The sequence below is a fragment of the Anabrus simplex genome, chromosome 6 (assembly GCF_040414725.1).
Source record: "Anabrus simplex isolate iqAnaSimp1 chromosome 6, ASM4041472v1, whole genome shotgun sequence".
In the NCBI taxonomy this organism is placed as follows: domain Eukaryota; kingdom Metazoa; phylum Arthropoda; class Insecta; order Orthoptera; family Tettigoniidae; genus Anabrus; species Anabrus simplex.
Genome location: NC_090270.1, coordinates 307,877,269 through 307,900,063, shown reverse-complemented (window position 1 = coordinate 307,900,063; position 22,795 = coordinate 307,877,269).

Genomic DNA, 22,795 nt, shown 5'->3' with positions numbered 1-22,795 from the left:
AGTAAAGATTTTCTGGAGAGCACGAATGGTAGCTTCGGTTGTAGTAGTCGAATGCATATCCACGACATATGGAAAGTTTGACAGTGAATCGATGACTATTAACCACATGGAATTGAGGAAAGGACCTGCGAAATCGATGTGAACTCGTTCCCATGGAGTAGTAGCAGGAGGCCATGAAGCAAGATCAGAAGACGGGGCGTTCTGATTCGTTTGACATTGCTCACAATGACGTATTAGCTTTTCGATGGCGGCATCAATACCGGGCCAGTAGCAGTGTTGACGGGCGAGTTGCTTTGTTCTGGAGATACCCCAATGGCTTTGGTGTAATAACTCGAGAACTTGTTTCTGTAGGCTAAGTGGGATAACCACTCGGAAGATGGTGCCTGCTTCTAGTAGTACAACTCCGGCACGAGTCGTGAGACGATGCTGCATACGATGATAAGGTGCCAGGTGGGCAGGAAGTGTGCTCTGAAGAGGCCAACCGTTGCGGATGTAAGTACGTACAGTAGCAAGTGTACTGTCCTTATCCGTAGCTTTAGCTATGCAGGTAGCATCAATAGGAAAACTGGATACAGTATCTTCAAGTTCTATGTCCAACTGAAGACATTCAGATTCTTGAGAATCGAAGGCAGTATCAGGACCAACGGGTAAGCGGGAGAGGGCATCAGCATTACAATGCTGGGATGTGGCTCGATATACAATCTGATAGGAATAATCAGAAAGGAACATGGACCATCTTTGAAGCTTTCTGAGGGAATTCTCTGGGATCTTATTACCAGGATGGAATAAGTGTACGAGAGGCTTATGATCGGTAATGATCAGGAAATGGTTGCCATAAAGATATTCATTGAAACGGCGAATACCAAAGATGATGGCTAAAGCTTCTTTCTCTATCTGTGAGTATCGACGTTGATGGTCATTAAGTGTTTTCGAAGCGAAGGCGATGGGGCGTTCTTGTCCATGACGATCCTTCTGGGAGAGAACTGCACCGACACCATAGTCTGAAGCGTCAGTAGCTAGCGTGATGATCTTGTCGGGCTGAAAATGAGTGAGTTGTATAGCTTGAATTAAGGCGTTGTTGATTGTTTTCCATGCCTGTTGGCATTGCGGAGTCCACTGAAACTTAACACCTTTTTTACGTAGAGCGTTTAATGGAGCTGCCACTGTAGCGAAGCGTGGAATGAACTTATTATAATAGTTCGCTTTGCCTATGAAGGACTGAAGCTGCTTGAGGTTCTGAGGTGCTGGCATGTTTACTATCGCGGAGACATTCTGTATACTAGGACGAATTCCATTCTTATCAAGTATATGTCCGAGGTAGTGAACTTGAGGCTGAAAGAAGGTACATTTAGCGAGATTCGCTCGTAGGCCATTGTCTTTCAATTTCTGGAGAAGAAGGCGGAGATTGGTTAGATGTTCCTGATGATCTTTTCCAGTAACAATAATATCATCCAGGTAGTTAGCACAACCGGGAATGGAGGCGGTGAGTTGAGCCAAATAGCGCTGAAAAATAGCCGCTGAGGATGAAACACCGAATGGGAGCCGCTGGAGCTGGAGCAGTCCTAGAGGAGTGTTGAGTGTGAGAAATTTCTTAGATTCTTCGTCTAAAAGTAGCTGGAGATATGCTTCTTTAAGATCAACTCGAGAGAAGAATTGTCCACCAGAGAGACGACGGAATAAGTCTTCTGGACGTGGAATAGGAAAGATATCGGTTTCGAGTTGTGCGTTGACTGTAGATCGAAAATCGCCACAAAGTCGAACATTACCATCAGGTTTCTTGATTACCACGAGTGGAGTAGCCCATGGACTAGAAGTAACTGGTACTACAATGCCAGTTTGTATCCATCGTTCTAATTCTTTCGTGACCTGGTCTTGAAGTGCTAGGGGTACTGGACGTGCTTTGAGGAAGCGAGGCTTAGCTCCGGATTTCAGCTGTATGTGAGCTGTATAGTCTTTTGCTGTTCCCAGCTGAGAGTCGAAGACTTCAGGAAACTGCGCTAGGAGAGCGGTAACGTCAGAAGTAGGATGCAATGTAGATACGACGTTAATGTTGTCATGTATCTGGAAACCAAATAAGTTAAATAGATCCATGCCCATAATGTTTGATGCAGTGTAGTTGTTAACTACGAGAAGAGGAATGGCCTTCTGAATTCCTTTATAACTAGCCTGAAGCTGAATTTGACCTTTGATGTCAATTTTCTTCTTGTTAAATGTCACGAGCTGGATGTCAGCTGGAGAGCATGAAGGTGAACCTAAGTCGTGGTAGGTAGTCAGGTTAATAATAGAGACAGGTGATCCAGTGTCTAATTGAAAATCGACAGATCGATCAGAGAATGAGAGAGGAATGATGATTTTGTGAGAATCCTTTGTGGGAAGAATAAGATTGATCTGATCAACTTCCATGTCTTGGCGGGGCTGTATATGCTTCCGGCGCGCTGCAGTAGTCTTAGCAGGGCGGAGCGAACTTTGACAGACAGTCTGAATGTGTCCAAGTTTATTACATCGTTGACAAGTAGCTTTGAAAAAACGACAGTCACGACGTTCATGATGCTTGAAACAACCTCGGCAGGAAGGCAGGAGTTTCGAGGTGCTTTTAGAATTGGGCTTCCGTGTAGCATTACGAGAGGGAACCTGGCGAGAATGCTTGGTGGAGAGCGCCTTATCCGTACGGTTCATTGTAGCAGAGGACTTGCGGGCTTGAGGCGAGACTTGTGCAACTTCGTGTGGAGAAGCTATGGCTGCGGCAGTCTTGGTAGTAAGCTCATAAACCGTAGCAATACGCTGGACGTCTTCTAAAGAAGGGTTGCTCTGCTTGACAGCGTCAAAACGTATTTTGTCTTCAGGAGTATGTAAAATTATCATGTCCCGAATGAGAGAATCAGTGTAGGATGAACCACAACCGTCCTTGGAGCAGATGAACTGGCAGGGTTTAGCTAGACCACGCAATTCAGTTATCCATTCAGTATGTGTCTGATGGGGTTGCTTTCTGCTCTGAAAAAATTTATAGCGAGCAGCCACTATGTGAGGAGCTTTGGCATAGTGTTCCGTGAGACGGTCTAAGAGCTGCGTGAAGGGTACCTCAGATAAGTGTTCTTCTGGACTTAATTTACGTAGTAATTCACACGTAGCATTGCCAACCGAACGAAGAAATAGAGCGCGGCGGCGTTGATCATCTGTGACAGAATGGCAGATGAAATGCTGTTGCAAGCGGGCTAAATAAACTGACCATTCTTCCTTAGCCGGATCAAAAGCAGAGAACGGAGGAATAGCTGATGGCTGTGTAGAGACAGAAATAGCTTGAATGGCCTGAATTAATGCTGCCTGTTGTTGTTGCATAAACTGTTGTTGTTGCTGTTGTAAGGCTTGGAAGACCGTAGCGAGTTGTTCCGCAGTAGCCATTGCGAGATGCGTGCAAGAAAGAGTAAGGTAAGCTGTGTGTCAGAACTGGTTAGAGTGTCGTTGTTGTTTAGCACGTCGGCGTAGAGTTGACAACTGGGCCCGTTGAATTGTAGTGTTGGTTTCGTGTGTACCTCGTCACTATAGAGTTGGCAACTGGGGCCGAAGAATTGTAGTTTGTTGCTTTTTTTACCTCGTCGCCATAGAGTTGGCGACTGGGGCCGATGAATTGTATTTTGGTGCTTTTTTACCTCGTCGCCATAGAGTTGTGTTGTAACCAAGGTTGAAGTTTACAGAACACAACTTTATTTGCTTCACTTTATGATATTTACACAAATAACTGAATTTATTTTGAAGCAAAAAAGGAATATTGAATCTTGAGAAAAGTCTGTCTTTATACAATATGTACAGGTTTGCAGTCTTTATATACACTTCTATCTCGAAAAGATAGTCTTTGTGAATTGACACGTTGATAGTCGAGAACTATCTGGCACACTAACATAAATGTTTATGAGAGTCCTTGTTTGTTGAAGTGCCTGAATTCCTAAAAAGCAAGTTCAAATGATTGAAGAAATTCCACCTAGCGAAACTAAGGGAGCTTGCATAAGTTAGGGAATGAAAATGGCTTGTAAAAGAATTACGGGACTTAGGCAGCGGAAACAGGTAAGGGAGCGGTGACCAGAGGTGAAACCTCGTACTGCCAGAAATTCAGTCCACCTGGTCGAAGCACATTTTCAAGAGGAGTAGCCTCCGTGCTCGACGTAGGGTGTATTCTGGAGCTGGACACCGGGGCAAGTGGGCAAGTGAGCAGGCCGGGAGCTCCTATTTATAGTACACTCGATGGTCAGGCACGCGCACTGAGGGCTGCGCGTCGAAGCTAGCAGAATGATACACAGGCGCGCGTGCAGCTGGCTGGCGGAGCGAGAAGGGAGCGCCGGACATACAACAAATATCATCCTAATTAGTGCAGTAATTCGTCGCGCGAAAAGCACGATAAAAATAGGGTAGAATAAGTTGTACAAAATACTGGAAAATAAAAGTTAAAATTTTTCAAACAGCTCCTTGTACTGTTTTTTCAGGACCCTTTTCCGCAAAAAAAAAGATAATTTATTGGAATTGATTCGAAAATGAACATTATTGAAGACACCTTAATTTGTGCCGGGCTGACTGGCTCAGTCCGGTGGTATTTGTAGGTGCTCAGATACGTCAGCCTCGTGTCGGTAAATTTACTGGCACGTTAAAGAACACCTTCAGGACTAAATTCCGGCACCTCGGAGTCTCTGAAAAACAGTAAAAGTACTTACTGGGACGTAAAGCAAGTAACATTATTATTTTACCTTAATTTGTGAGAGACGTCAAATATTTCAAAAATCCACCATCGGCGGGATTCGATCCAGCGAATCCGCCTTTACGAAGCGGAGCTCTTGCCCCTGCGCCACGATCTCGTCTTTTGCGCGAACATAGCTCGGACATAACCGCACTGGAATTATTAATTAATTTCTCGGACACGGCTGATAATTGCGCCTTACTATTTGCACCTGTTATACTCCTGGTCATGCCCTACACGTGTACCGAAGATGGATCGAATCAGTCACCCATGAGCCATAGCCTCGCCTGGCCAGGCCGGCTGTCTACTTTACTGTAGAATCTTATCTTATCTTAACTGTTTACCCTCCAGGGTTGGCTTTTCCCTCAGACTCAGCGAGGAATCCCACCTCTACCGTCTCAAGGGCAGAGTCCTGGAGCGCCAGACAGGGTCGGGAGATACAACTGGAGAGAATGACCAGTACCTCACCCAGGCGGCCTCACCTGTTATGCTGAACAGGGGCCTTGTAGGGGGATGGGAAGATTGGAAGGGATAGACAAGGAAGAGGGAAGGAAGCCGACGTAGCCTTAAGTTAGGTACCATCCCGGCACTTACCTGGAGGAGAAGTGGGAAACCACGGAAAACCACTTCGAGAATGGGTGAGGTGGGAATCGAGCCCACCTCTACTCATTTGACCTCCCGAGGCTGAGTGGACCCCGTTCCAGCCTTCGTACCACTTTTCAAATTTCGTGGCAGAGCCGGGAATCGAGGAGGACTACTGTAAAATACAAAACCTAATTCGATAGTACACAGACACAGTACCTCGTAATATGTACAACTACACTTCGCACTTATTATTTTGCTTCAGACACCTTAAAAAATCAGACTCAAAAGCTATTCCCTCAACCAGGAGTAATCCGTTTACCATGACATTTTTTCATGCGTATTATTAGGTATAGATGATGGCCTGCTATAGATGTTTGAACTAAAAGGGATCCTCAAACTACGGAGAAGATAAAGTGGAGTCAGAGTATCCATTGAGCCATACATTATCGCATCGTTACACTCCAAGACTGCATAGCGGCACCAGCGCTATGTAAACCTCGTCTACTGTATATGCCCTGTAATTAAAATCTCATTTGGAGGTAATAACAGCCTCACATAATTTTAAGCTTAAGACTCTAGCATTTAGATTTCAATCCATTCATTAACGTTGTACTCTTAAGTGCTTTTCCCGCTCTGTACGTATCGTAGCCATTTGGGTCAAGGAAATCGCTCCGATAAATTTAACCGGATACCATATTTCCTGAAAACAAACGTTCAGGCTTTTGGCCTTGCTCCAGACGAAGCTCGGGAAAGACGACGGGCAGATTGCAACTGTCTCCTACCGCTGGGAGAAGAGCCCGGCAATTTGTCAGATTGTAAGCTTGAATAGTGTTTTGGTATTAGAAATACATTAATGCATTTATCAATTTGTTTGTCTACTTTACCGTAGAACACGAAACCTCCTTCAATAATACAGAGACACAGTAGGGTACATCGCAATATTGACCTCTGCACTTTCCACTTATTATTTTGCTACCGACAAAAAAGCATCCTCAAAAGCTATTTTATAAATGAAGAGCAATCTTTCTACTTATGCTCACCATGATTACAGTAAATTCTTCCCTTTCAGACACTAATAGTCTGAAATCATTTGCTCCTCCTAAGAAGTACGCATGTGGCAAACTGTCCCTCTTCCTACCGCTAGGTCTCTCTTCTCCTAAGTCTGAAGTATTACTCTTTGCCGATGATATACTGTAACATTCAATAACAGTATGTGTATAATAGGAAAGTATCAAACGCCAGTTCAAAGTTGATTTGATTCATGAAAAGGATATCGAAATTGTATGTATTTATTATGAAGTTTCAGAATTGTATTAAGAGGAGAATTCTTAGAGGCTTCTGTGTGACATTTCTTAATGTAAAATAAATTCTTGAACCTGCCAGACTTCCGAGGAACGTAAAATGGTATACTTCCCAGTAACTTTTCATCATTAATGTTACTATTCAATATTTTATACAAAAATAACACCACGTACTGTTTACGTCTTTATTCTAAAGCTTTAACACCAGAGTGTGTTAACATTGTGGAGTAGGACAGAAATTTCGGGTACTCGTGTGACTGTTTCCAGTACACATACTTTAAGAACTGATTTTGTACTGCATCAATTAATTTGATGTATCAGTACTTAGTGTCTGAAGGACTCCAGATAATAGAACCATATTCTAGTTTCCGTTTTACTAATGAGTTGTATAAAATAAATAACGTTATACGTTGAAAATTTAACGAATTTCTAAATATGAAACCCAAATTCCTATAGGCTTTATTAACTATGTGTTCAATATGACTTCCAAATTTCAAACCAGTAGTGAAATGAATACCTAAATCTATCGTTTGTTTCACTTCGCTTAAGACGGAACCGTTGATGTAATAATTTGATGTATACCCGATGTGCTGGCGACATCTTGTAAGATATTTTAACACATTTATTTACATTGAATGGTCATTTATTTTCTTTACTCCACAATTATATAGCATTTAGATCATTTTGTGAATTCTGACAGTCACCAGTGGTTTTAATTGAAGGAAATATTTTCGATGGAGACATTGATCTCTCTGTGTCTTTCAACAGGGGCTGGTTGACAGAGAATCTGTGTCTTACAGGTGTTCAGTTTGAGACCAGTCTTTCTGTATGCAGTTGAAAATACATTCGAGATTAACACTAGTTATTCTTCAGACTACATTGTCATCACCATCAACATTCAGTAAGTCGACAGTATAATGAAGGCCTATCCAACGCGGCGCCCCTGGCATTTTTTTAGTGCCCTCCAAACGCAGATTTAATTGTAACAACATTAACCGTGGCTGAAAGTTTCGGAATATTTTTGAACGTACTAGTAATGATTAACTCTTTTCCGGGCATTCCCACAATTCTTATTCACGTCTTTCTCTTTTTTTTCGATAGTTGATTTACGTCGCACGGACACAGATAGGTCTTATTGCGACGAAGGGACAGGGAAGGGCTAGGAGTGGGAAGGAAGCGGCCGTGGCCTTAATTAAGGTACAGCCCCAGCATTTGCCTGGTGTGAAAATGGGAAACCACGAAAAACCATCTTCAGGGCTGCCGACAGTGGGGTTCGAACCTACTATCTCCCGAATACTGGATACTGGCCGCACTTAAGCGACTGCAGCTATCGAGCTCGGTCACGTCTTTCTCTTCATAGTTTTAGCAGTACTCATTCTACAACTCACATCCTCTGATATTTCATGTGCTGCGTGCTTTTGAACTACACCGTGTATTGTGGCAAGTCTGTAAATTGTAAGACAGTGGAACCTCGATATATCGAATCTCCTTGGGAGCTAAATTTTAGTTCGAGTTATCGAAATTTCAGGATATAGAGAATACCGTTTTTGAGCACGTGTAGCACATAATTGAATTATAAGTATCTACGGGCTTATACTGAATACAGTATTTTAACAGTATTTAAAGATATACAAACAAACTCTATTTTACGGCATCACTTTTGTACCGGGTGGTACACCTCTACGCGGCGCGTTCAAAATGAGGGCCTGAAAGAACTCCTCTATCTACCAAACGTGAAACCAATAATGCAACAAGTTAGAACTTTACTCAGAAGATGTCACCACAGAAATTTGATGTAATTTTGTTATTGTGAAGTTTCCTGTAATGTGTGAATTTCTACTTGCTTTGTTTGCCCTTCATCAAGAAGTTTGGACATTCTTCCATAGATGTCACTGCTGAAAAGCTATGATCATGCACCCTGGTGTGAAGTGAAAGAACCTTTGATTTGAAGAAATTTTGTATTCATCAGTTTTTTTTTTACTAATTGATGTTCATTTATTTTTGGGTTGGCAATATTTATCTTTTCTTTCCACCAGTTTTGAATCCAGCCAATCCCAAATTTCTGTAATTAATTTTCAACCTATCAAACCTTCTTCTTCGATTTGGAGTGTGACCTTTCAAACTGACCAATAAATTGAGAGGGTGTGGCTGGTTTATTCGTGAAAGGTCTAGAACTTTCCCGAGGGTTTATAAACTGCGTATTTTCTCGTTTCTTGGCCAATTGATATCTAACCTAGTGCGTGTGTCAAGCAGGAGGCGGGAGTCGCCTCTTTCATCAGGCAGCATTACACCGACAAGGTATTGGCCACTTAACATCTTTATTTCTTGCTAGCTCTGCAGTTTAACCCGACGGAGAGGTCCGAAACCTTAACTATGTAACCTACGTTTCTGAAAATGTAGCTTCGGCCGGCTTATGTAATAACTTCCTAAAATTTTTAACTGTAAATTGGGGATAGAGAGTGATGTTCCCTGTCGAGCTCCCCTTCATATTGGTTTGAGGTGACTACGCTTTGTAACTAGTTTTCTTCCTTTCCGTAATGTCTTAATTTATTCTTATACGAGTCACTTCCATAGTTTGGGAATAGCTTCTGTTTCATCGGCCTAGTGCCCTTTAGGTTTTAAGTGTTCATATCTAGGAGCGCAAGTACACGCCTCCATTCAATTTGTGTTTCGGGCCATTTACTTGATCTGTTCTTTTCCACTAACTAAGAGCACGTCAGCTCTTTTCTAGTGTTGTAAAAGTGCCTCTGGGAGGCTTGATATTGTGAGTTGGGAGCAAACGCTCCATGTATTGAGGGATTTCTGCCCTTGTGTAAATTTGTACTTTTGGTAAATTTGAGTTAGGAGCTCATGAATTGTAAATTGAGGGGCTTGAAGCCCAGTTTTCTTAAAAACAGTCACTAAATTTTGGATTTCTTGTCTTATCTAGAATTCGTCAGTGTACCTGACATTTTATTGTTATGAAAATTTTGTTATTTAAGAAAATATAACCTTCAGTTTGAGTTTTATATTTTTCTTGACATTGTAGTTAAACCCATTCACCCCGGTACCTTCTTTCACCTCTGCGTTCCACGGGTAACCCCGGAACAACCTTAATTATAACCATTATTATAGTAACTTTTTTAAAGACAGGATACAGTACATACAGCAGTGAAACAAGAAACATACCTCCATTAACACCTTTGGAAGAAATCCGTTAGTCTCTTCTGTTATTTACTGTTAACCTTTCCTCCCTTCACGTTGAAACTTCTTGTCAATACCACGCAGCTATGATTCGTGGATGGAGCTTATCATCCGCGACTCCAGGAGGTTGCTTTCGTAATTAATTCACACCCGTGAAACAGCGAGGCTTTGCCGAATTTCCGATCACTAGAAGTTTTAGTTTTTCGGTCCCCGTAATTAGCTCCCAGTATCACTGTAACCCTTTCTTTACTTGTTAACTGCTCCCCATAAACCACAAATGCCGTATTGCACAGTTAATGTTGCACAAAATTCGAGTTACAGAGTATTTTTTTTTTGCTTCAAGGGAGGAAATGTTTGCTTCGAGAAATCGAGAAATTCGTGTAACCGAATAATAGAGAAATAAATACACGGCCGGGAAATTTAAGTTACTTCGAGATACTGAAAATTCGAGTATTGGACTTTCGAGATATCGAGGTTTGACTGTACCTGCTTTCTGTTGAGTGTGTACCGAGCTCGATAGCTGCAGTCGCTTAAGTGCGGTCAGTATCCAGTATTCGGGAGATAGTAGGTTCGAACCCCGCTGTCGGCAGCCCTGAAAATGGTTTTCCGTGGTTTCCCATTTTCACACCAGGCAAATGCTGGGTGAAAAGACCTATCTGTGTTGGTGCGACGTACAGCAACTAGCAAACATCTGTTGAGTGCTAGGCATTACAGAGAAATGCTGGGGGATGAAGTGAATGTGTTGACCCTTAGTATTTACCAGTTAGAACACTTTTCTGGAAACGCTAGCATTGTGAATGTTTCATAAATCTTTCCTTCTCAACATCCCTACATTCTGACGAACCATCTGCCGTTCACCGCTGTAGAAGAATTTGGATTATATTGTGACCAGAAGCTGAGTGATATATATATGTAAGTGCATTTTATTTTCTCTTCTCTAACGTAGCTTTAAAATGTGTTTATATACAGTAAAGAATTACATTTTCATTACTTCAGTTTTCATTTATGTTGACTGCGAAATTCGTGTATCAGTTATTAATTCACATTATTATTCCATACAGTGATTCTAATCATGTCTAAATGGTTACGAACCGACAGTTTTAATAGTGAATGTAAGGAGTAATACTCTTCCTTAAATTACAGCGGACATGCGATGCCCGATTTCACACTGATTACGTAAGTACGATAGTTTAAAAACATGCATTCAATATTAGCCTATGTCCGACTCGTTAGATGAATGGTCAGAGTACAGGCCTTCGGTTCAGAAGGTCCCGGGTTCGATTCCCGGCCGGGTCGGGGATTTTAACCTTCATTGGTTAATTCCAGTGGCCCGGGGGCTGGGTATTTGTACTGTCCCCAACAACCCTGCAACTCGCACACCACACATAACACTATCCTCCACCACAATAACACGCAGTTACTTACACATGGCAGATGGCGCCCACCCTAACCGGAGGGTCTGCCTTACAAGGGCTGCACTTGGCTAGAAATAGCCACACGAAATTTTTATAATATCAGCCTATATTTTCTATATTATTCTATATTATGATTATTATTATCATAATCATCATCAAACGGCGCCCGCGCCTCCTTAGCTAAGAGACAGGTGCGCCCCAGTATATGAGAAGTTTGGACAGCCCTAGTATAATGTATTTAAGGTTAATTTTTTTTTACAAATACTCGTAGAAAAAAGGCCACAACGAAAAATTGTTCTGATGGACTGCATATCCATATGTGGTTGGGAGGTGTGACCAGTCTTAAGGAAAGTAATGGATAGGAAGAGCATTATCAGATACGTGGTATTAGAACTAGGCCGTCGATAATTTCCTTGTTATTCTATATAAACGCATCTTTCTGTAACTGCAATGCGTTAATATAAAAGCGATGTAATGAGTACCTGTTCATTTTTCCGTGGTTTCCCATTTTCATTTCCGGGCAAATGCCGGGACAGTTCTTATAATAAGCCACAGCAGATTCCTGTCCCCTCCTTACCCAGTTTCATTCACCTTTATATTCTCCACTACTTCTTCAGTTGACGTTAGCGGCAGGAAAGGCATCCGCATTGAAAACATGTCATATAATTTCATCTCACCTTATCCCCGCCCCGTATGTTGCTATCCACATTGAAAGTAAAGTACTTTTTTTTCTTCTTCCTTAATTCGGTGGCATTTACTATTATTGTACTTCATCGTTTTCCTTTCCACCCATCCTCGCTAACCGTTGTGTCCTCAACTTTGCCAGCATCTCAAATTACATTTTGAACTATTATTCATTCTCCATCTTCTAGTCGCTAAATAACTACTTTCTACTTGAAAACACGTTCCCATAGCAACGGCAGTTTATATATAACGTTGAATTGTTTCTGGAATGTTTGATATTAAATCCCTTGCCTTGGATATAAACAAAACTGAATGTTTGTTTGCCTACGAGTTTTGTTGTTGGTGAATGTTTTCAGTGAGTATATATCAATCAATTTCCCATGAAGCAATCAACCGATACAAATGAAGTAGACCACACAGACGTACCACAGAAATCCCCCCTATGACGTCATGTATTAAACTGACAGTTTGATACACACGAATATTGTTTTTTGCTTTTATTTTAAATGGGAGCAGAAAATAACTTCTGCTGACGATCACGTAATGGACATCAATTTGTTAAAACTGGTTGGAGTGAGGTCTACTTGGTTATGGTACAGAGTGCGCGAGAAGTGAAGTTTCTTGTAGAGAGGTTAGAAGTTCAGTGGAATTATTATTATTATTATTATTATTATTATTATTATTATTATTATTATTATTATTATTTTCCGTTTAGGGCCAATAAAGACTACGATAAATAACAGTTACATATTTTTGGAATTCTTTTTTGGCGCCCATAATCTCTGTATTCTTTCCGGGGCAACCTGCCGTCTTTCCATCGTCCAACCATTAGTTTTGTTCGTCATGGAAGCCCTTGAAGTTATTGATTTGTAGTCGGTACTATGCTCGGATTGAGGTATCCTTTCGCCGTAGTCCTATGGGCTGCCTGGCCGAGGCGGTAAAGGCGTGCTCGGTTCGCCCGGAAGGACGTGGGTTCGAATCTTCGTCAGGAAGTCGTAAAATTTAAGAAACTTCCGGAGGTGCATATGGCCCTGAGGTTCACTCAGCCTACACCAAAAAATGAGTATCAGGTTAATTCCTGGGGGCAAAGGCGGCCGGGCGTAGAGCTAACCACTCTACCCCATCACGTGCCGAGGTTAACAATGGTGGAAGCCTTTACATTTCACTCCTCCAGGGGCCTTCATGGTCTGTACGGAGTTGACTTTGCTTTGCTTTCGCCGTAGTCCAGCCTTGTTCAAGTCCTTCCTCCTCTCCTGCACCCCTTGTCAGAAATTTTAGGTCTACTCTCAAGTATCTGAAAGATTTGTTTCGTCAATCGCTTTCCATCCCTTCAGTGAAGTGCCCATAGAATTTCAGTTTTCTTTTCGTAATAGCCCCCGTCAGTCGTTCATTTTTCTGACACGATTCTTCATGTCTCATTAACCTAGTTTGTCCTTTTACAATTTTTACACCCATTATCTTGGAAGAATTTTTCTCTCAAACTTCTCAGCGTCTCTTAGACCAGCCTTCCCAGGCATTCAGATGCATTCACTGGCATACAGACATTACGTTTTAATCGCAGAGCTGTAGTGTGTGATTTTCGCCTGTAATGAGATTACTTTCTTTTTATAAATGCGAGTTCTACGAAAAGCAATGACCATCTTTTCTCGCCTCCTGTTGTTGTATTTCCTTTTTACATGTTTTCATTTCGACAATCTATTTTTTTCAATTTGCTTTACGTCGCAGTGACACATAGAGGTCTTAGGGCGACGATAAGATAGAGAAGGGCTAGGGGTGAGAAGGAAGTGGTCGTGGCCTTAATTAAGAATCAGCCGCACAATTTACCTGGTGTGGAAATGGGAAACAACGGAAAACCATCTTCAGGGCTGCCGACAGTGGGGTACGAACCCTCTGTCTCCCGAATGCAAAATCACGGCTGTGCGCCCAGCTGCAGTCGCTTAAGTGCGGCCAGTATCCAGTATTCGGGAGATAGTGAGTTCGAACCCCACTGTCGGCAGGCCTGAAGATGGTTTTCCGAGGTTTCCCATTTTCACACCTGTCCCATCGTCGCCATAAGACCTATCTGTGTCGGTGCGACGTAAAGCCAATAGCAAAAAAAACTGTCCGGCTCCATGGCTAAATGGTTAGCATGCTGGCCTTTGGCCACAGGGGTCCCGGGTTCGATTCCCGGCAGGGTCGGGAATTTTAACCATTATTGGTTAATTTCCCTGGCACGGGGGCTGAGTGTATGTGTTGTCTTCATCATCATTTCATCCTCATCACGACACGCAGGTCGCCTACGGGTGTCAAATGAAAAGACCTGCACCTGGTGAGCCAAACCCGTCCTGGGATCTCCCGGCACTAAAAGCCATACGCCATTTCGTTACTCCTAAAGCTTACTTACGTGCAAGTCAATGCAGGTTGTTACACGTCAGTACTCTAGTAACCAGGGGAAACTTCGGTATAGTTATGCTTTAATTTACTTTCATTTTTGATTTTTAAACAAACCTGAACCAAGATTATGTACTTCGTAAATACATTTATTCTTAATGTTGCGCCAAAATTGGTATAATTCTGCTTCACAGTATGTCTTAATCTATAATCGTTTGAAGATAAAGGCGCTACTAAAATTGGACAAATTTAATTAACGTATAGTTGGGCCAGAATACTTTCTTTAATTTGACTTGACTTACTTATTTCCTGTTGCTCCTCCTGGAACATAAGGCTTCCGTGAAACACTTCCATCTGTTCCTATTGTTGGCTAACCTCTTCACTTCATTCCAAGTTTTTCCCACTGTTAGAAATTCCTCTTCGATCGTCTTATCCCAGGTCTTCTTCGGACGTCTTTAATTTATTGTAGGCCTATATATTTAAATTTCTAGGAAAGTTGTAAAATGGTATTGTTCATATATTGTGTATTGCCAGCCCTGGGTTACAGGGGTGTTGTGTCTATCCCTGGGTTCGATTCCGGACAATTCCAATTCTAGGCTGAGGACTGGAACGGGGTCAGTTCCATCCGAAAGCTATTGTAACGCCGAGTGACACTCCAAAAATAATGTCACTATGCTCTTCAGTATGATTTACTCTGTAATCGTATGAAGATGGCAACACTATTTAAATTGGAGTCGTTTAAGCATAGTGGTGTTAAAATACTTCCGAGCAGTCGTCTTCCAAAGCCACGGTCGTTAATAAGCCTGTATTTATTGTGGGGGAGAGGGTTAATTTTTACTGGAATATTTAATTTGTTGCTTCCATTTTTTATGTAGAAAATGATATTGTGACTCTCCTCTAGGATGTAACCTGTTAAATCAATCAATTCCCCTTGTATTGTTCTTCTAACCAAGAACTTATGATTATCCATCCAAATTTAGGCCAGACAACAGTATTTCTGAGCATGCACAGTTATTATCTTGCCTTGCGACTTGTACTGATTCTTCTTTCTTTTTTCTTTCAGGTGAGTTCTGATACGAGGCAAGAGGGGACTCTCGATGACTTGTATCTGGTAAGATCTCAAATAATACATCATCATCATCATCATCATCATCATCATCATCATCGTAATCATAATCAGCAATGTTTAAAGGCAATGCCTTGTGTGTGCAGCCATTGTTCTGTACTCAGTTCCTTTTTTATACAGGGTGAATTCGAACTCGTCCAACCTCTGTGGTGTAGAGATTAGTGTGATTAAGAAGAAGAAGAACTCGAACTACACTAACAAACTTTCGGAGTACTGTATATTGGTATAACGAACCCGTAATCTTCGATTGCTCGTTTCAGGGTAATGATGTAATTACTATTTATGGGGTTTGTTACCCCAATAATCATTGTTTCTGTGAAAATACCTTCACAACAGTGAAAAAAGCCTGTTATGTGCATTATCCAAAACGTAGAACACGAAACATTGAGGGTGCAGTACAGTAGGCTACAGTATGTAAAACTGCAGAACTATTCCCTTAAATGTAACGATGTCGTTGGCTTCCGACACGTTAAAGAAATCCTGCGGCTCAAAAATTCGACATCTCGGCATCTTTTAAGACTGGCATTTAGGACGGACGCAGGACACACATTCTTTTCTTCTTCTTTACGATGAGGTCTGTTAGGGACCACGTGTCAATTTCAGTTCATCTTTCCTCGTTGTTGTTTATTCTTCCGTTCCAGTATTCCTTCACCCTTGCGCTATGCTTTATTCTTCCCTCCTCAGACCATTCTGGACCGGGTTTCCTTTATATTCTGGGCCGATGACCTAGATGTTAGGCCCCTTTAAACAACAAGCATCGAACTTTTCATTCTTCTTTGGAATCCTTCCATTCTTAAGATCTTTTTTAAAATCTCTCTTTCTATAGTTTTCTCTTCTCTTATTTGTTCTTCTTCTTCTTTATCTGTTTACACTCATGGCCGGTTTTTGCCTCGGACTCCGCGACAGATCCAATCTCTACCGACTCATGGAAAGTGTTCTGGAGGTTCAGACTCCGGGTTGGGGATACAACTGGGGAGTATGCCCAGTACCTCGCCCAGGCGACCTTACCTGCTATGCTGAACTGGAGCTTTGCTGGGGGATGGAAAGATCGGAAGGGATAGACAAGGAAGGGGGAAGATGCGGCCGTGGCCATAAGTTAGGTACCATCCCGGCATTTGCCTGGAATCGAACCCACCTCTACTCAGTTGACCTCCTGAGGCTGAGTGGACCCCGTTCCAGCCCTCGTACCACTGTTCAAATTTCGTGACAGAGCCGGGAATCGAACTCGAGCCTCCGGGGGTGGCAGCTAATCACACTAACCACTACACCACAGAGGTGGACCTCTTATTTGTTCTTTCTTTGTAAATCTTTCTTGACCTTAAGCATTCAGCTTGTTGTTGACTTTTTTTCCAAAGGTACTTTTATATCTATTCTGACAATCTGTTATCATCCATTCTATACATATGTCCAAAAATAGCAATCTCCGTTTTCTTATTATTTCTGTTATATTTTCTATGTTCTGGTATATTTCTTGTTACTTCTTAATTTCCATTGTTCTGTTGTTTTCATTAGTCCTAAGATTTTTTCATGGTTCGTCTTTTTAGTATTTTCAGTTTATCCAAACTATAGTTCAAAACTAGACATTCACCTCCGTAAAGATATTCTAGTTTCACCACTGCATTGCAGTCCCTTATTTTATGATTTTTAGATGAACATTTCTTATTGTAAACGTTCTTAGTGATGTCATACGCCTTTTCCATCTTGTGTAACTTTTCTTCTACAGCATTATTATTATTATTATTATTATTATTATTATTATTATTATTATTATTATTATTATTATTATTATTATTATTATTATTATTTTCAATACAGTGCAGATATGAAGCTGACTAGCACAAGAAACAAAACGATATGCATTTATTCTACAATGAACAACCGGAGGCCATGGCTCCCTTATACCAATACCCCCTGTGAGCGGGGAACGCGGACAAAGAATACACCCACGGTATCCCCTCCCTGTCGTAGGAGGCGACTAAAAGGGGCGACCAAGGGATGGTATTAGAACCATGAAACTACTTGTGATTAGTGCCATCACGCGGGGAACACCATGGGTCGCCTTTACTTGCGAGTAGTACCACTATGTTAGGTACACAATAGGTTTGTGAATAGTGGCAACAGAAGGTGAGTCTGTATGGGTTTTGCAGTACCCGTGATTAGTTCCATTCTAAGAAACACCATGGCCTGTGATTAGTACACACTATATGAGGAACACCGTAGGTTTGCGTTGCCTGTGTGTGGTGCCATTATGTGAGAAACACCATAGGTCTGCGTTATACCTGTGCGAAGTACAATACTTGTGAGTAGTGCCATAATGTGTGGAACACCGTTAGTCTTTTAATTAGTACCGCAACATGACAAATACCATGGTTCTACTTTACTGGCGATAAGTACCATTATGACGGGCCGTCGACCTCTTTAGACAAGAAGCATCCTCGATTCAGGATTGTGCTTTAGAAGCAATCCCTTGGTAAGGAATTGTTTATGAAAGTTTTTGGGTCAGATCCACTGATTGTTTTAAATTCATATCTATCCATTCATTCTTCATCGTCAAGTTTTTCATTCTGGGCAGTGGATGATTTTGAACTTTTGAATTATAATTGCATTTCGTTTCATTTCGTATCATTAGGGACCGATGACCTAGATGTTACTCCCCTTTAAACAGCAAGCATCACCGTCACCTTATACCAATATACTTAAACGGTATACCTGAACAACCTCCGGAAGTTTAGACATGTTTACCAGACATTAAGCATATACATAGGTAGTTCTCTTCCCTGTCCATTCACTATTTTTATTTCGTTTCGGTGTTGTCCAAATTGGTACGTTCCTTGTCACCAGATTTTCATTTCAGGCTTGTGTTTCTGTCACACTTACATAACATATGTACACCTATTATGCCCCTCTCCCACACCGACTCTAGATGTTGCCATCAGCTTCCACTTGGAATGCTAGTGCTGTGCCAGCACACGGTGAGCCATCTGGTGACGAATTAACGTACCACTTCCTATTACTAACGGCTAAATTCAAACCTTCATTGTTGGGGAAGTCTTCCTCGTGAACAGTTGAGATTTTATTCTGAAGATGCGGAGAAAAGTTCTCTGAAACGTGAAGAATTTCACCTTATTTTCTATATCATGTCTACAATTACGGGCCGTGAAAGCATCAATGTCCCCTCTGTGGTGTAGTGGATAGTGCGATTAGCTGTCACCCCCGGAGGTCCAGGTTCGATTCCCGGCTCTGCCACGAAATTTGAAAAGTGGTACGAGGGCTGGAACGGGGTGCACTCAGCCTCGGGAGGTCAGTTGAGTAAAGGTGTGTTCGATTCCCACCTCACCCATCCTCTATGTGGTTTTCCGTGATTTCCTACTTCTCCTCCAGGCAAATGCCGCAATGGTACCTAACTTAAGGCCACGGCCGCTTCCTTCCCTCTTCCTTGTCTATCCTTTCCAATCTTCCCATCCCCCACCAAGGCCTCTGTTCAGCATAGCAAGTGCGGCCGCCCGGGCGAGATACTGGTCATTCTCCCCAGTTGTATCCCCGACCCAATATCTCACGCTTCACGACACTGCCGTTGAGGTGGTAGAGGTGGGATCTCTCGCTGAGTCCGAGGGAGAAACCAATCCTGGAGGGTAAGAAGAAGAAGAAGAAGGAGAAGAAGAAGAAGAAGAAGAAGAAGAAAGCATCAATGTTAATACTCCGAAAGTTTGTCGCTGGAGTTCTGGTTCATCCTGTATATTTGTGGTACTGACAATGGGTGAATATGTGTAGAAGATTGCGACTGGTCCTAACGGGAAAAGGTAGATCATACCATACAGACAGTAGATCGGGCCTGCTCTGATCTTTTTGATGGAGTACTATCCATCTGTAGTAGCCAGCATGCCGGCCCCGCGGTGTAGGGATAGTGTGCCTGTCTCCTACCCGGAGGTCCTGAGTTCGATTTCCGGCTAGGTCAGGGACTTTTACCTGCATCTGAGAGCTGGTTCGAGTTCCACTCAGCCTACGTGATCACAATTGAGGAGCCATCTGACGGTGACATGGCGACCCCGGTCTAGAATGCCAAGAATAACGGCCGAGAGGATCTGTCGTGGTGACCACACGACACCTCGTAATCTGCAGGCCTTCGGACTGAGCAGCGGTCGCTTGGTAGGCCGTGGCCCTTCGGGGCTGTTGCGTCATGGGGTTTGGTTTGGTTTGTAGCCAGCATTTATACAGCCCTAACAGTGTCGTATACTAAGGGCTACTAAGGATATCGGTGAAGTCCGAACCTCAAACGAGAACGATGGAAATCTAAAGCACATTATAATGTAAGCATCTGACACATTGTTCCATTTACAAAACTTGAAAGCAATGAGAGGAAACGTCGCTCGCGTTTCTGAGTGCAAAGCATCGGAGACCGAAATTGCAGCCCAAACATTGCGTCCGTATCCCCTCGACTTATCCCGCGCAGCGTGCTGCTGAATGTTCGATAGGTGTGGGGAACTCCGTCAGTTCGCCACGATAGAGATAGCTCAAAGAGTCGAAGTTCTCCAGAAGCCTCCGATCGGACACGATTGGCAATCATGCGTTCCTCATCGTATCGACTTCCTGACCTCATACTTTTGACTTAATTATATAGATAACAGAGTGCTGGTATTTTACTCCCGTCTACTGCTGCACGAAGACACTACAGGGCTGCTGTTATAGGAGTAATATAATCTTCTTTTCATAGGTAGATCTGCTAAAATGAAAGTCAATCTTTCAGGTTATTGTTTGGAATCGAACCAGTGATCATTGGTCGGACAGCACCACCGATCTACCGAGAGAGCTAATAAACCTGTGAATGACGGGTACGACCGCTGGTGATGCTGTAAAAATCTTCATTTTAATTTAATAATAATAACAATAATAGTGCATAGCCTCCGGAAAGGTTTGGTGGTGACCTGATGAGGGTGAAATGAATGGTGAAGACGTCATAAACACCCAGACCCGAAGCCAGGGGAATTGAGAGTACAAGGCGGTTGAGTCCAAGAATTGAACAGGGACCATCGGACTAAAGGCAAGCATTCTATCCATTTAGCCACAAAGCCGGGCGTTAGTCGCTGAACACTAGACTACCATTCCCACTGAGGTGTTGAGTATTGGTAGTGGCAGAGGCCAGGGCAGTAGCATGTGAAACAGCCTTGACAACACAGCAGGCTGCTCCGGTGGCTTTCTCTTAACGTTTGACGTTCACTGAATCACCTATCGAAAAGGTGTAACCTAAGTCTAGTGATAGACCTCGTCTTGATCCCAGCGTACGCCAATGACCTCTATATATTTTATCAGTAGCTGAGATAACAGACGAAGAACTTTTTACGAGATAAAAGGCAATCGATATTCTATAGGCCTATATCTTCCGTTTAGTAACAAGAAGTTTAATTCCTTTTTGTACGGTTCTACTTTTGAGTTATAAAGAGAACAAGAACGTTGGAATCGAACACATTCCTTTAGAGACTTTCTTGGTCGTTTAATTACTGGTTCCCTTTGAATTTTAACGCTATTGTTCTTTTGTTTAAACCACAGCGCGTTCTTAAAACTCATTCAAGAGAAAGTTTAAGTTGGCAGTACACCATAAAAATTTTAGTCTTCTCCTGGATCAGAAGTTGAGAGGCACGAACTCTTGTTGTGAGATGGTGACAGTCAACATGTTAGTTAAATATTGTTTCCTGAGCGGATGTTCCTGTCACATCTTAAATTATACTCGTAGATGTTCTCACAATATGTGTTAAGTATCTTTATTTCTACTTCTGTGGTCCCTTTTTCTACCAATATAACAGGACAAAGTAAAAATCTATGGTCGAACTTCCAAGGAATACTGAGTGTGTACAGGCAACACGGCTGTGACAACATACATTATAAATTCACATAGTCCCCAAGAGACTGTAAACTTTTCTCGGAACGGTCAACCAACTTTTCGATTCCGGATGCGTAGAAATCACCTCCGGCGCTATGTAACCACCTGGAGACAGCTCCTTTCACCTCCTCATCGTTTCGGAATCGTCGTCCACCGAGATCCTTTTTCAGCTTATCGAACACATGATAATCGCATGGCGCTATGTCCGGACTGTATGGAGGATGTTGCCATACCTTCCGCTTGAATCGCTGCAGCAGTTCGGACGTTTGGCGAACCGCGTGGAGTGTTGCGTTATCGTGCAACAAAATCACACCGGCGTTCAATTTTCCCCGCCGCTTTTCTTTAATTGCCTTACGCAGCCGGTTCAACGTTTGACAGTGTGAAGCCGAGTTGATTGTCGTGCCTTTCGGCTTAAATTCCACGTGCACCACACCCTCCATTCCTCCACGCCTTTCCTGTTGCAGGTTGGAGCTTGGACATCTTTTGTGGTGGTGATGTGGTGTACACTCATTCCATAGGTGTTCTCTTTGTTTCGGGAGTGAAGTGGTGGACCCACGTTTCATCCTCTGTGACGATCCACCGCAGAAAATCGTTGCCCTCTACAGAATACTGTTGCAATTTCCTGCAGTGTTATGCGCCGATTCTCTCTAATGATCCCGTCCTCACGGTCAACATTCGCAACGGTATTGGACGTTGAGGGCCTACTTTCGCGATATTCGTCCGTGAGATCCGTGCGTCCGGCGTCAAATTGCTTACACCACTTTACAATACCTGGGCGAGAAATTGCACGCTCACCATATACAGCAGTGATTTCATGGTGAATGGCCGTGCAATTGAGCCGTTTAGTCCATAGAAATCTGATCGTTGCACGCACCTCCAATTCGGAGTGGACATCCAGTTGACGCGCCACTGAGCCCAGCCCGCTCTGCACATACAACATGACGGGATACTACGCCAACCTTTCTATCGGACGTGTCAGCGGTTACTGTAGCTTTGCTTCGCATTGGCCACAGTCACGACACACAGCGTGATCTCGCGGCGAGCTAGTGTAATTTACTTTTTGATTCGCCCTCGTATTAGAATGCAAGCTTCCAACAGTCAGCCGTTAAGAGTAAGTCGTTGGTATAGGCTTAACTGCTTACTTCAGTAAACAACGGAAGCCAGAAAATAAGAGGCCTGCAATTCATTGTTCTCAATATAGAAACCAAAACCAAACCCTTGGCAGTACAGCCCTTGAAGGGCCTTGGCCTACCAAGCGTCCGCTGCTCAGCCCGAAGGCCTGCAGATTACGAGGTGTCGTGTGGTCAGCACGATGAATCCTCTCAGCCGTTATTCTTGGCTTTCTAGACCGGGGCCGCTATCTCACCGTCAGATAGCTCCTCAATTCTAATCACGTAGGCTGAGTGGACCTCGAACCAGCCCTCAGGTCCAGGTAAAAATCCCAGACCTGGACGAGAATCGAACCCGGGGTCTCCGTGTAAGAGGCAGGCACGCTACCCCTACACCATGGGGCCGGCATTCTCAATATAGAAT